Below are 12015 nucleotides of genomic sequence, written 5' to 3'. Positions count from 1 at the left end.
TCCGATATACCCAGAGGGTACGTGGAAGACAGTCCGTGCGCGGTTCTATCTAATGCGCTACTACTCGAAGGGGTACCCACAGGGGTTACAAGGGAGTCCAATAGACATGACCACCTCTTGTATTTCCTGCATGCATGCCTCCCTAAATCCGCAGGTTTATGCGCTCAACGACAGATCCCGTGGTTTAAAGACGCCGGAACACGTCTCTAGCCAAAAAAAAATTGCTAAGAAATGGAGATCCCACCGGCCCTGGAAAGTGCTCTGATACCACTTGTTATGCTCTTAACCTGCAAAACGATACCCAAATACAGAATATGCGAAGGGAAGATACCCAAAACACAAAACAACAATGATTTTATTATTTAGAGAGTAATGTTCACTTGCCTCTTCGAGGGGGAAACCTCCGTTAGAGCAGAGCTCGATTACAAAATAAGACACGATACTCCTCACAGGGAGTCTCTATCCTTTATATATGACTCATACATGCAATACCATGGATCAATACCGTGGGTTTTATTAATACCATCTATCTAATACTACGGCCCATTTGCAACTAATTGTGGTCCCGTCATTAATTGCGGGTTAACCACTTACAATTATTAATATGGGCTTTATTGACTCTTGACTATGACGTGATCCCATTACATAAATAAGGGGGTTAGGGTGGGACCCTAACACTAACATTTTGACTGTGAATTTGAAAACCAGAGTGGTGGTATCTACGGAAATCGTTTCTGGCTGCGGAAACTGTTTCTGGCTGCGGAAACTGCTTCCAGCTGCGGAAACTGGGACAGCACCCACTTAGCTGAACAAAGATAGTTAGAAAAGAACTAACTGAGTGAAAATAGTCCTGAAAGGAACTTTTATTGATGAAATGAAAATGAAATGAGTGGAATGGAGTGAAAATGAAGCGGAGTGAAGTGAAGCGAAAATGTGAATGAGATGGAGATGGAGTGGAATGGCAAATGAGGTGGAGTGAAGATGGAAAAAGAAGGAGAGGAGATTTTCATTTTTGGAAAATATAGAGTGTCAAGTGTCCCTAACTTTCACTCTATATTTTCTATATAAGACTGCCAATCTATGATTGGTTTTCAGGCTTATACAATTTTTTATTTTATTTTTTATTTTTTATATTTTATTTATTTTTTTATTTTTTTAACTGAAAGAAACAAAGGCTAGGCTGGTGGAGAAGAAGGATTCTTCTCCACCAGCCTTATTGCAGAATTCTCTTGGAACATCTTGACAAATTCTTCTTTTGAGAGTGGCTTATGATAAATTTTCAATCAGTGGCCATTCACAATAAGAGAAATCCGAAATTCATCAATGGTCTTGATTCTTACTGCTCCATTGTTAAAGACTTTGTCAATTTCATATGGCCCAAGCCAATGGGTCTGAAATTTACCTTTAAAGTCTTTGAACTTGGAATCAAATAATAACGCCCAATATCCCTCTTGAAACTTTCTCTCTTTGATATATCTGTCATGCCACTTAGCTCTTTGATGTTGAACTAGATCAGTCCTTAAAATTGCTTCTTGTTTGATCTCATCTAGCTCATTAAGCTGCTCTATTTTGTGCTTTTGGGCTTCTGATAGATTCATCCCCAACTGGACTGCCATCTTGAAAGTCTTGACTTGAAACTCAATGGGGAGCAGGACTTCTTTCCCATAAACAAGTTCATAGGGAGAATGTCCTGTTGTATTCCTCTATGTAGTTCTGTAGGCCCATAAGGCTTCAGGAAACCTTTCTGCCCAATCTCTTCTGTGTAGATGAACAGTTTTGGTGATGATGCTCTCAAGAACTTTGTTTGTAGACTCCACTTGGCCATTTGCTTGCGGATGGTAAGGAGTAGATTTTCTGTGCTTGATTTTGTATTCTTCCATCAACTTCTCCATCAAGTTAGATGTAAATTGACTTCCCCGATCTGTCACAATTTCTCTTGGGACACCAAAACGAGTAAAAATATCCTCAAAAAGAAATTGAACAACTGAATTTTCAGTGGCAGAAGGCAATGCTTTGGCTTCTACCCATTTAGTGACATAATCAGTGCATACCAATATATACTTTTTCTGTTTAGATGGTGGATTAATGGGTCTAATGAAATATAAAGCCCATTTTTCAAAGGGTTCGATGAGTACCTGTGGTTGTAATGGCATTTCATTTGAAAGAGTCGGTCTCCCAACTCTTTGGCAGCTGTCACACCTTCTGACATATTGTTTTGCATATTTAAAAAGGGAAGGCCAATAATATCCTAAAGAAAGGATTTTATAGGCCGTCCTTTTGTCAGCGAAGTGTCTACCGCATGGTTCATCATGACATGCCTTGAGGATGTCAGGCATTTCATCTTCCCGAACACATCTTCTGATCACACAATCTAGCCCTATTTTAAACAATTCATTAGAAATCCATGAATAATTTGAACTCTCCTGAATAATTCTTCTTTTTTCACTAGGAAATAAATGTGGAGGTAGCTTTCCTATAACCAAATAGTTAGCAATATCTGCATACCAAGGAGTCTTAGTAGTTACTGCAAATAAATACTCATCTGGAAACTTATCCTCTACAGGAGAATCTTCATTAGTATTTTGGATTCTAGACAAGAAATCAGCTACTGTATTTTGTTTCCCTGGTCTATCCAACATAGTAATATTGAATTATTGTAAAAGTAAGAGCCATCTTGTAACTTTGCCATTAGTAACAGGTTTGTTCATGAGATATCTAACTGCAGAATGATCAGTATGGACAAAAGTTTCATAGCCTGTTATATAATGTCTAAACTTATTGATTGCATGAACAACAGCTAAGAACTCTTTTTCAGTCACAGTATAGTTTAACTCAGTGGGAGTCAAATTTTTACTGGTGTAGTAAATGGCATAAGGAACTAAATCCTTTTGACCCAACACAGCTCCTAGAGCTGTATCTGAAGCATCTGTGGAAATATGGAAAGGAAGTTTCCAATTTGGCCCTCTCAAAATGGGTGCTTCAGATATTCTTGTTTTCAAAGTTTCAAATGCAGATTGACAATCAGGATCCCATTTGAATTCACAGTCTTTTGTAAGTAATTTGAAGAGTGGAGATGCTATTTTGGTGAAGTTTTCAATAAATCTTCTATAGTATCCAGTAAATCCAAGAAAACTTCTAACATATTTTTGAAAATTTGGAATAGGCAACTTGGAGATGACTTCAACTTTTGATCTATCAACTTTAATCCCATCCCCTGAAATATGATGTCCTAAAACAATCCCTTCAGTAAACATCATAAAGCATTTTTCATGACTCAATGATAGGTTTGTTTCTTTACACCTTATAAGGACTTTTTCCAAATTCTCTAATGCCTCTTCAAACGAATTACCATAAACTGTAAAATCATCCATATAAACCTCTACACAATCATGGATTAGATCAGAAAAGATTCCTAGTACTGCCCTTTGAAATGTTTCGGGTGCATTACATAATCCAAAAGGAAGTACTCGGTAAGCAAAAGTTCCCCATGGATAGGTAAATGTGGTCTTATCGTGATCTTCAGGTGCTACCTGAATCTGATTATAGCCACTGAAACCATCCAAAAATGAAAAATACTTTTTGCCTGATAAAGTATCTAATACCTGATCGATAAAGGGTAAAGGAAAGTGATCCTTCAAAGTTGCTTTGTTCAATTCCTTGTAATCAATGCATACCCTCCATTTACCATTCTTTTTAGGTATTATAACCAAAGGAGAAACCCATCGGCTATCTGAAATTGGATAAATGAAGTTTACATTGAGTAGTTTTTGGAGCTCTTCTTTCACTATCTCCCTAAGGTTTGGATTCATCCTTCTCTGAGGTTGTCTGATTGGTCTACTGTTTTCCTCGATGTAGATGTGATGAATGCAAGTCTTAGGGTCAATACCTTTCATATCAGTATGCTCCCATGCAAATGCAGTAGAATGTTTTTGCAAGATTTTGGTTAGTTCTTCTTGTTGTGATCTTTCCAAGTTTTTGTTGATATTCAATGTTTTACTTGGAAAGATCTCAATGGCGGAACTACCAAACTCTTCCATAGAGAAAAGAGACATTTGTCTAGATGATAGATACTCAATGTCATAATCTAACTGAAATTGTGTGTGGTCATATTCTGAAGATGTTTCAAAGTTTTCTAATGTGTTCAGAATTTGACTATCTTCACTGACTTCAGAAATGGTAAAGACAGGTTGTATAGTATCCTCATCATCAACCCACTCATTATCTCCTATTTCTGTAATTGCTTTTGCTGGAGGATACAAATTGAATTTCTTTGTCGAATTACCATCAGAAATATACATATCCCCAAACCTACAACTAATAAAAGCATCAGCTGTGGCTAGCCAAGGTCTTCCTAAGATGAGAGGGTGTCCTCCTAAATTACTCTTGGGAGTTAAAATCATGAAATCTACTGGATATTCCCAAGAGTCTAAGGAGACCGAAATGTCTTCTAATACACCATCTAGTTTGATAATTGATCGATCTGCAAGTTGCAGTAAAGTAGGTGTAAAAAGAAGATTAGGAAGTTTCAGCTGTTCCATAGTCTGTCTACTCATAATGTTGATAGCAGCCCCTAAATCAATTAAAGTATTTGGAATTTCTACCCCATTGATATGTGTTTTGACAATTGGACTACCGGGATCTACATACTTCTGCATAGTAATTTTTCCCATCATGATATATGCAATTTTTCCTACCAGGTGGATTCTTCTTGTATCTCTAGGTTTCCTTCCTGGTCTTTTAAGACTCAACTCCTTTATTGTTTTTGCTAGAATAGGAATCTCTCTAATGGCCTGTAACAAGGGAATCTTGATACAGACATTCTTCAATTCATCTACAAAATCATAGTCAGGCAACAAGATTTGTTTTTCCACCCCTTTGTCAATTTGTAAGCTTTCAGGAAAAGGAGGTGTGGATGAAGATGCAAGTTGCTCAACTATAGGAGTTGTGGGGGTTAACTCTTTTTCTTTTTCTTTCTGAGTGCTTGGGTTTTGAAGAGATGCTTCAGAACCTTTATTGGCTTCAAGAGAATCTTCCTCAGAAATGCTTTGCTTTTGGGCATCTATAGAAGGTTTATCTAAAACTCTACCAGATCTGAGTTGTACATCATTGAGAGGAACAATCATATAGGTAGGAAATTTTTGACCTTCTACCATGTAAGCATTTTGAGGGTTTTTATTATTGGGGTTTGGCAATGGCTGGGAAGGAAGTTGATTTGACTTCTGTTGGAATGGAAGCAAGAGTTGAGAATTTGGATTCTGTTGAGAAGGTTGTTGTTGTTGTTGTGGAAATGGCAATGATAGTTGTGGATTTTGATTTGGAAGTTGTGGAGCTTGTTGGTTTTGAAAAGATGGAGGATATTGATAAAATTGAGCAAATCTCCCATAAGGATTTTGCATGCCTTGTACCCATGATTGAAAAGGATTTTGAGGTTGGGACCAAGGTTGTTGCCAAGGATTCCAATTTGGTGGGGTTTGAAAGTTCATAGAGTTGTTAAACCCTTGGTTTTGTTGCCCCTGCCAAGGTCTCCTTGCAACAAAACAGAGAGACTCAATTGTATTTGGATCTTCTTGAAAGACAGCTTTGAGCCTAGGAATTGAAGGACAATCCTTGGTCTCATGATTTTCTGAACAAATCACACATGTTTCTACAACTTTTGCATCCAAGGGACATTCCCTTAGAGCATGTTTCTTTCTACATTTTTGGCAAAAGATGGCCAAAGCTTCAGCTTCTGCTTTCTACTTATTGTGTATCTTAAGAGTGTCTAGTTGCTCACTAAGACTCCCTAAGATATAAGTTTTTAATTCATCAAGCATATTGCCAATCTCAGCCCTACTTACTGATCCAGTTGCAGATTTGTTTGCTCTGATGAGAGAAGGATCTCTAGGCCCTTTTCCAGTTTTAGATTTTCCCCTTGAGAGATGGACACATAGCTCTGCTATATCATGAAGTGGAAGTTGAGATATATCTCCTTTTCCCATCATGTTCAAAATATCTATCCATTCATCTCTAATGGCTTTTAATAGAAGGGCTTTCAGGGTTTCCTCATCTAAGTTACTCATTTTTGCTCTTTTCAGGTTGTATTGGAATCTTTCAAGTAAATCCTCCAATTTTTCATCTTCTCTTTGCACCATTTTGAATACTTCATCCTTGTGATTGGTGGGCATACAATATTCCAGGTATCTATCCAAAAATGTTTGTTTCATATCATTCCAAGTCCTAATGGATTGAGTGAGTAATCCCATGAACCATTTCAAAGTAGCTCCTTTCAATGTTGAAGGAAACAGTTTGAGTTTTTGAGAGTCTTCTAGATAATCATAAGTTTGACACACGACCTCAAACTCAAATAGAAATGTTTCAGGATCCTCATTTCTTAACCCATGAAAGTTTGGGAGGACAGATGGTGAAATATTTTTCATTGTTGCTCGAGAATCCTCATCCACTATAGGAAATCCGAATGAGTTATCTCCATCCCTATTTCCCCCATTGTTACCTCTACCTCCTCCATTGCTTCCTCCTCCCCCTCCTCTACCTCTACCTCTACCAAATCCGTTAACTACCTCCTCTGTCATGATAGCTTCCTCAGAGATTTTAGAGTCCTCTGGTTCCTCTACTAATGGTGAACGAGGAGGAATTTTTCCCTCTTCTTCCTTAGGTGATTCTACTTCTTCAATTACAATGTGTCTCCCTGTAGAAGGAAAGAAAGGATCTTTTCCTAATTCAGATTCGATGGATGGTGTGGGAGAGTCTCCTAATTCAACTACTGCCTCTTGAATTCCAGGAATCCTAGGGCTAGGAGTGTGGGTTGGAGATGATGGAGGTGTCCCTTGTCTATTCCTTGAAGTAGATGGAGTTGTGAAAATCGAACTCTTGGCTCTAGCTAAAAACCTTCCCCTAGAATCTCTTGCTCTATGCATGTCATTTTTATTTTTCTTCAAGTCGGGCTAATAATTCTCTTTCTGATCTTCCAGGTCACTCTAGGTGCAAGAAGAGAGCATACTCAAGAAACTATTAAACCAATAACTTTCTCTTTTCTGATCCTCCAGGTCACACTAAGTGCAAGAGGAGAGTATACTTTGAGAGGTTAACAATTTTCCTTCCTTGAAATTTTTTCTTTTATTTTTTTTTTAAGAAATTGGCTACCTAGTTTCACTTCCCTGGCAATGGCGCCAAAATGTTTGGTCAATTTAGTGTGTCCTAAATTGCTATTTAAAATGTCAATCCGGATTCGTAAACTGATGAAGTGAAGTGCACTATATGTGCAAGATAACCATTTTCTTAGTCTTTTGTCGTTTTTGAGTTTATCTTCTGTGGATTCCCTAGTGTGTGATGGCGAAATTGAAGGTTAAGTATGGATGGTAATGGTGATTTCTACAGTGATTTTCCAAACTTAAAAGTTCTCAAAAAGAAAGTTTCGAACTGACTGTAATGAAATCAATTCTCAAAAGGAAGTAAATGTACCAAAACAGTGAACTAGTGATAATGGCCCAGTATCCTTACTACTGTATGAAAAAGAAAATAAAAACTGAACTTAAAGCAACTCAAAGACTGAAAGAAAAGCAAACTAAATCACACTACTTCAACCCACATTCTGACCCTTCACCTTTCTACTCACTCCGTCTATAAGAAGTAATCATAAACAAGCTGAGTAATATGATATCTAAATTGCAGGAAATTAAATTGCATAAAAGGAAACTAAGATTTAACTACTCATTCATATTTCAACTCTTGAAAATGACATAAGTAATCCAATCTCTAACTTGCAGGAAAGCAAACTAAATCATACTACAACAAGTAATATTCTGATTCCTTACTAATTGAGTCACTTGGCTCTAGAAAGGAAATCATAAATAGATGAGTAATATGATGTCTAAGTAGCAGAAAAGTAAATAAGCAAAACAAAACTTGAAAGAAATGACAGTGCTGGAATTAAACTCAGGAAATGAAAATCAGCAGAAAGGACAAGATGATCTCATGTCAGTAGTTATCAAAAATATGTAAATTTTCCCGAGCTACCTAAAAAAACCTGTAAAAGAAGCACTTGATCAGCTAACAGTTAGAAAAGAAAACATAAAGGAAATATGGACAACAATGAACATCAGAACATCGCAATATATATATATATATACAAGCAATGATTATAAAAATAGTAAATGAAAGCAAGTAAGAAACTATACAAAGCTTTGGTGTACAGGGGCCCTCTGCAACCTCGGCCAGTCAATCACTTAGTCACAAATCAAATTCAGGAATGTTGTCTTCTCATGTATTTAAAGTGCAGTAATAAAACAAAGTAAAGCACAGTACAGTGGGCTGATAACAACAGTCAAAATTACATCTCAAAAACTAACTATCCAACGTATATCAACGCGTTATTTATATGTAAAAGTGCTGCAACTAATTCCTAGATTTTATGCTACCAAGAGACACGTAAATCTCCTTGACCTGAGATCTAGCGTGATGGTCATCATGACAGTTGAATCCATGGAGTGGTGGCTGCTCGATTCAGTTCACGGGCTGCTCTACAGGTGTGCCAGTACCTCCAGAAACTAAGGATCGTGCCACACAAATCTTCACGTGGGCAAAACAGAGCCGTGCCACCGCAAAACTCCTCATTTGGCCCTTCCTTTGACCGTCGTTGACCACGACCGTTTATGAGTGGTTTGGCTGAACTGAGGGGACACACTCCATGTACACATCACTTGCAGCTTACCCATGTGGCCGGTTTCTCCATTGGGCATATGTAACATAGCCTTTAACAAAATGGCTGCGGAAACTTGGGCTGGCTGTGGAAAGTGACAAGTTTCCGCAGTTGTTTGAACACAAATCTAAATAAAACAACAGTCATAAACATAGTTAGGAAACGATTTCATAAGCTCTTTTTAGACTAATATGCAATGATTTGATAGCTTGGTGGATGAAGTAAATGGAAAAAGAAGGCTGAAAGGGTATATAGGGAAGTGCAGGTTTGGGACTCAACACTTTCCATGGGAACCATGGGGATTGAGTCATGATGTTTTTTGTTAGTCTTTTTCTTTTGGTCTTTGTGATTTTCTTATGCTTGATTTTCAGTTTTGTTATGTCTAGTGCATGGTCATGCCACTTTTTTTTGGTGTCATATTGCTTTTGGTTTTTATGGTTTTCTTCTTGCTTGGTTCTTGTGCTTGCATTTTAAGTTTTGAGTCTTGGGAATTGGTCAGGAAAGAGGAAAGTCGATGGAGCTCGAGGAGAACTGTGTGGTACCAAACATGTAATGTGATATTCAAATGAAGCTTTGTGCGTGAGTATGTGCAATGGAAGGTAAGACTATGACAATCGATTAGATTGGGTCAATCCATTGGTGTAAATCGACAGTGGAAATATAGCCATGAGAAAGGTAATAGGAAAGGTGAAGTGAATTGTTGAAATTTATAATTATTACCCATTAGAAATTTAATCTGTATTCTATGGTTTATTTCTCCTACTTGTTAATTAAGAACAAGTTATTTAAACATATAAATACTGAAATAAACACAATACAGTCTCAACCATCTACAGATCAATAGCTAAAAGAAATAGCAAACACACAAGTGACACCATTATTTTTGGACAACTTGTTCCTGGAAAAACCCAACTTGGGAAAACCGGTGTAGCAATTCTAAGGGTTATTTTATTATGCAGTGTTTCTGAGTACAACTGGGTGCTAAACTGGCTCACCTGACAAAGAAAATAATCTAGCAGTAATACCTCTCTATTCGAAAGCAAATATTCGGAAAGTCTACCCCAAGAAACCCTCTCCAGCACAATTTGAAGCTCAACGTCAGCCCTCCTAGCCTATGCGTCAGCCTGAAACCCTCTGCGCCAGCCTTCTTAGACTTTGTGCAGCCTCTACCACCCTCTATGTCACTCCTGCAGCCTCTGCGTGGATGACGCGGGCCCTTCTGGCCTCTTCGCAGTCCCTACTACCTCTGTGTGGCTCCCTCTAGCTCAGCTTCTGCCTCTCTATGCTTCTATGTTGGTCTCTCGACACTATCTCTGCCTCTCTGTCTTGTACTCACTGCCTCGCGCTGCAACTGATCACTGATTTGATTTCTTTTAGAAAACCCGCTCTAGAAAATCGAATCACTAATCACTCTGGTGTGTTCTCCAACTGACACTCAAGCCTCCTCTTATACTTTTCTTGTTGGTCCTTCAACATCTGAGATTACATCTCTAATCAACTGCTAAGATTATATTTGGCTTGATCCATGTCTTTTAGAACATTCTAACCCAGTTTTATATTAATACCCATTAATATTTTATTTTTTCTAAGTTTAGACTTAGGAACTCCATTAAAAATATTAATTATTTTAATATCTCCTAAACCATGTAAAATCTACCCAAACCATTTATGGGTCTTGTAGATCTCATGTGTTTTAGGCTCTCCACCAATTTTCATGGCTAGATATCATCTGATGCTACCCAAAATCAACACTCCCTCTTAGCAAGGACTGTGCTCTAGTAATACTCCAATGGAGCATCACTCTGATTATACAGCATCGGTACATGTGTTGATGCTATGCCTCCCCACCCAACATCCTCTGCACTGCTGCATCCTATACTGCTACCTATGGATCTGCCACTGCTACATATGTACGGAAGCTCTCTCTGCATTCGTGCTGCTGCTAGTCCTTTCTCCCAACACTACAACCCCTTCTCATCATGCTGCATCATCCTACTACTAACTGCAACTCAGTTACTAAGAAGTAAGTAATTGATCCACCCAACTACTGACATCCATATCAGGCTAGAAACACTCCCGATGCTGAAGCTCCCTCTGATACTATCTCGTGTTCCCTCTACTACCTCTACGCTGCTGCAACAACTCCCTGCCTCTCGCACTATTGCAACCCTCTCTGCGCTGCCAGGGACTTCTATACCTCTAGCACTCTCTGTCGCTTCATCTGCAACTGTTTTTACCGACATCTACCATCATGCTACTTCTCACTTCGGGGCTCCCGCAGCAAGGTATGATCCAAGAGTTTCGGTACCTCAAGGATCCTTCCCCTCATTGCATGCAGTCCTCCTGACTACAGATCGATGTCTCCCCACCTCTTCTCTAGAGGTACATGAGCACTCATGGCACAATCGTCATCCTCCTCTACCTCCTTTTCCACCTTCACTGACACTACCTTGGAGTCAGATGCCTCTGCCTTATTCTTCTTCCTCAGACACTGGTTCGTATAATGCCCCAATTCCCCACAGTTGAAGCACTTTATCTTGGAGAGGTATTTCTTCTTCCTCTTCTCCCGCTTCCCTGCAGTTGCCAGAGTTGCATCCTATTCCTCCTCTTTCTTGATCCGAACTCCTTTGTTGTTACTTCCTATCTTGGACAGTCGTCTGATCTCTTCTTGGCAAAGAGATGCCCACAATTCTTCCCAATCTGGAAGATTAGCCCTGCCCAAAATACTCTAGACAAATGTCTCCCACTCCTCGAAGACTACATTTAGGGAAGTCCTCACCATCAACTCTTGATCCGACGTGGCCCCTATGGAAGTCAGTTGATCATGAATCTCCTTCAATTTGTTGAGGAAGTGATCTATCTACTTCCCCTTCTGCATCTAGTATGACCTCAATTGATTCTCTAGTAACATCTTCCTCTACATAGAAGTATGCTGGTATAACGTCTTCAAGGTGTCCCACATTTCCTTTTCCGTCTCCTTCTCGGCAATATGTTAGACCACATGATCCTTGACCCCATCAATGATTATGCATTTCGCCTTGGCCATTTCTTCCTTGTACTTTTCATTGTCAGCTGGGTCAACTGGGATAGCCATTGTTCTCAAGGCGAAGGCCTTGATGCGATGTTTATCTAGAATGGACAGGATCCTAGCCTTCCAGATGACAAAGTTGGACACCTCGTCCAGCCTGTCCTAATCCCTCTGTCCATTCATGTCCATCTCTCTGCTCTTCCTTTCGACTCCTCCGAGTCTCTACTTCCCTCTGGAAGTTCTCTGCTAGACTCCCTCTAAGTCTCGATTTACCTCCTGGAAATATGCCTGC

Source organism: Pinus tabuliformis, chromosome X (genome assembly GCF_031772625.1).
Source record: "Pinus tabuliformis cultivar Carrire ecotype Pingquan chromosome X, CPIR1, whole genome shotgun sequence".
In the NCBI taxonomy this organism is placed as follows: Eukaryota; Viridiplantae; Streptophyta; class Pinopsida; order Pinales; family Pinaceae; genus Pinus; species Pinus tabuliformis.
This window is presented reverse-complemented; position numbering follows the sequence as displayed.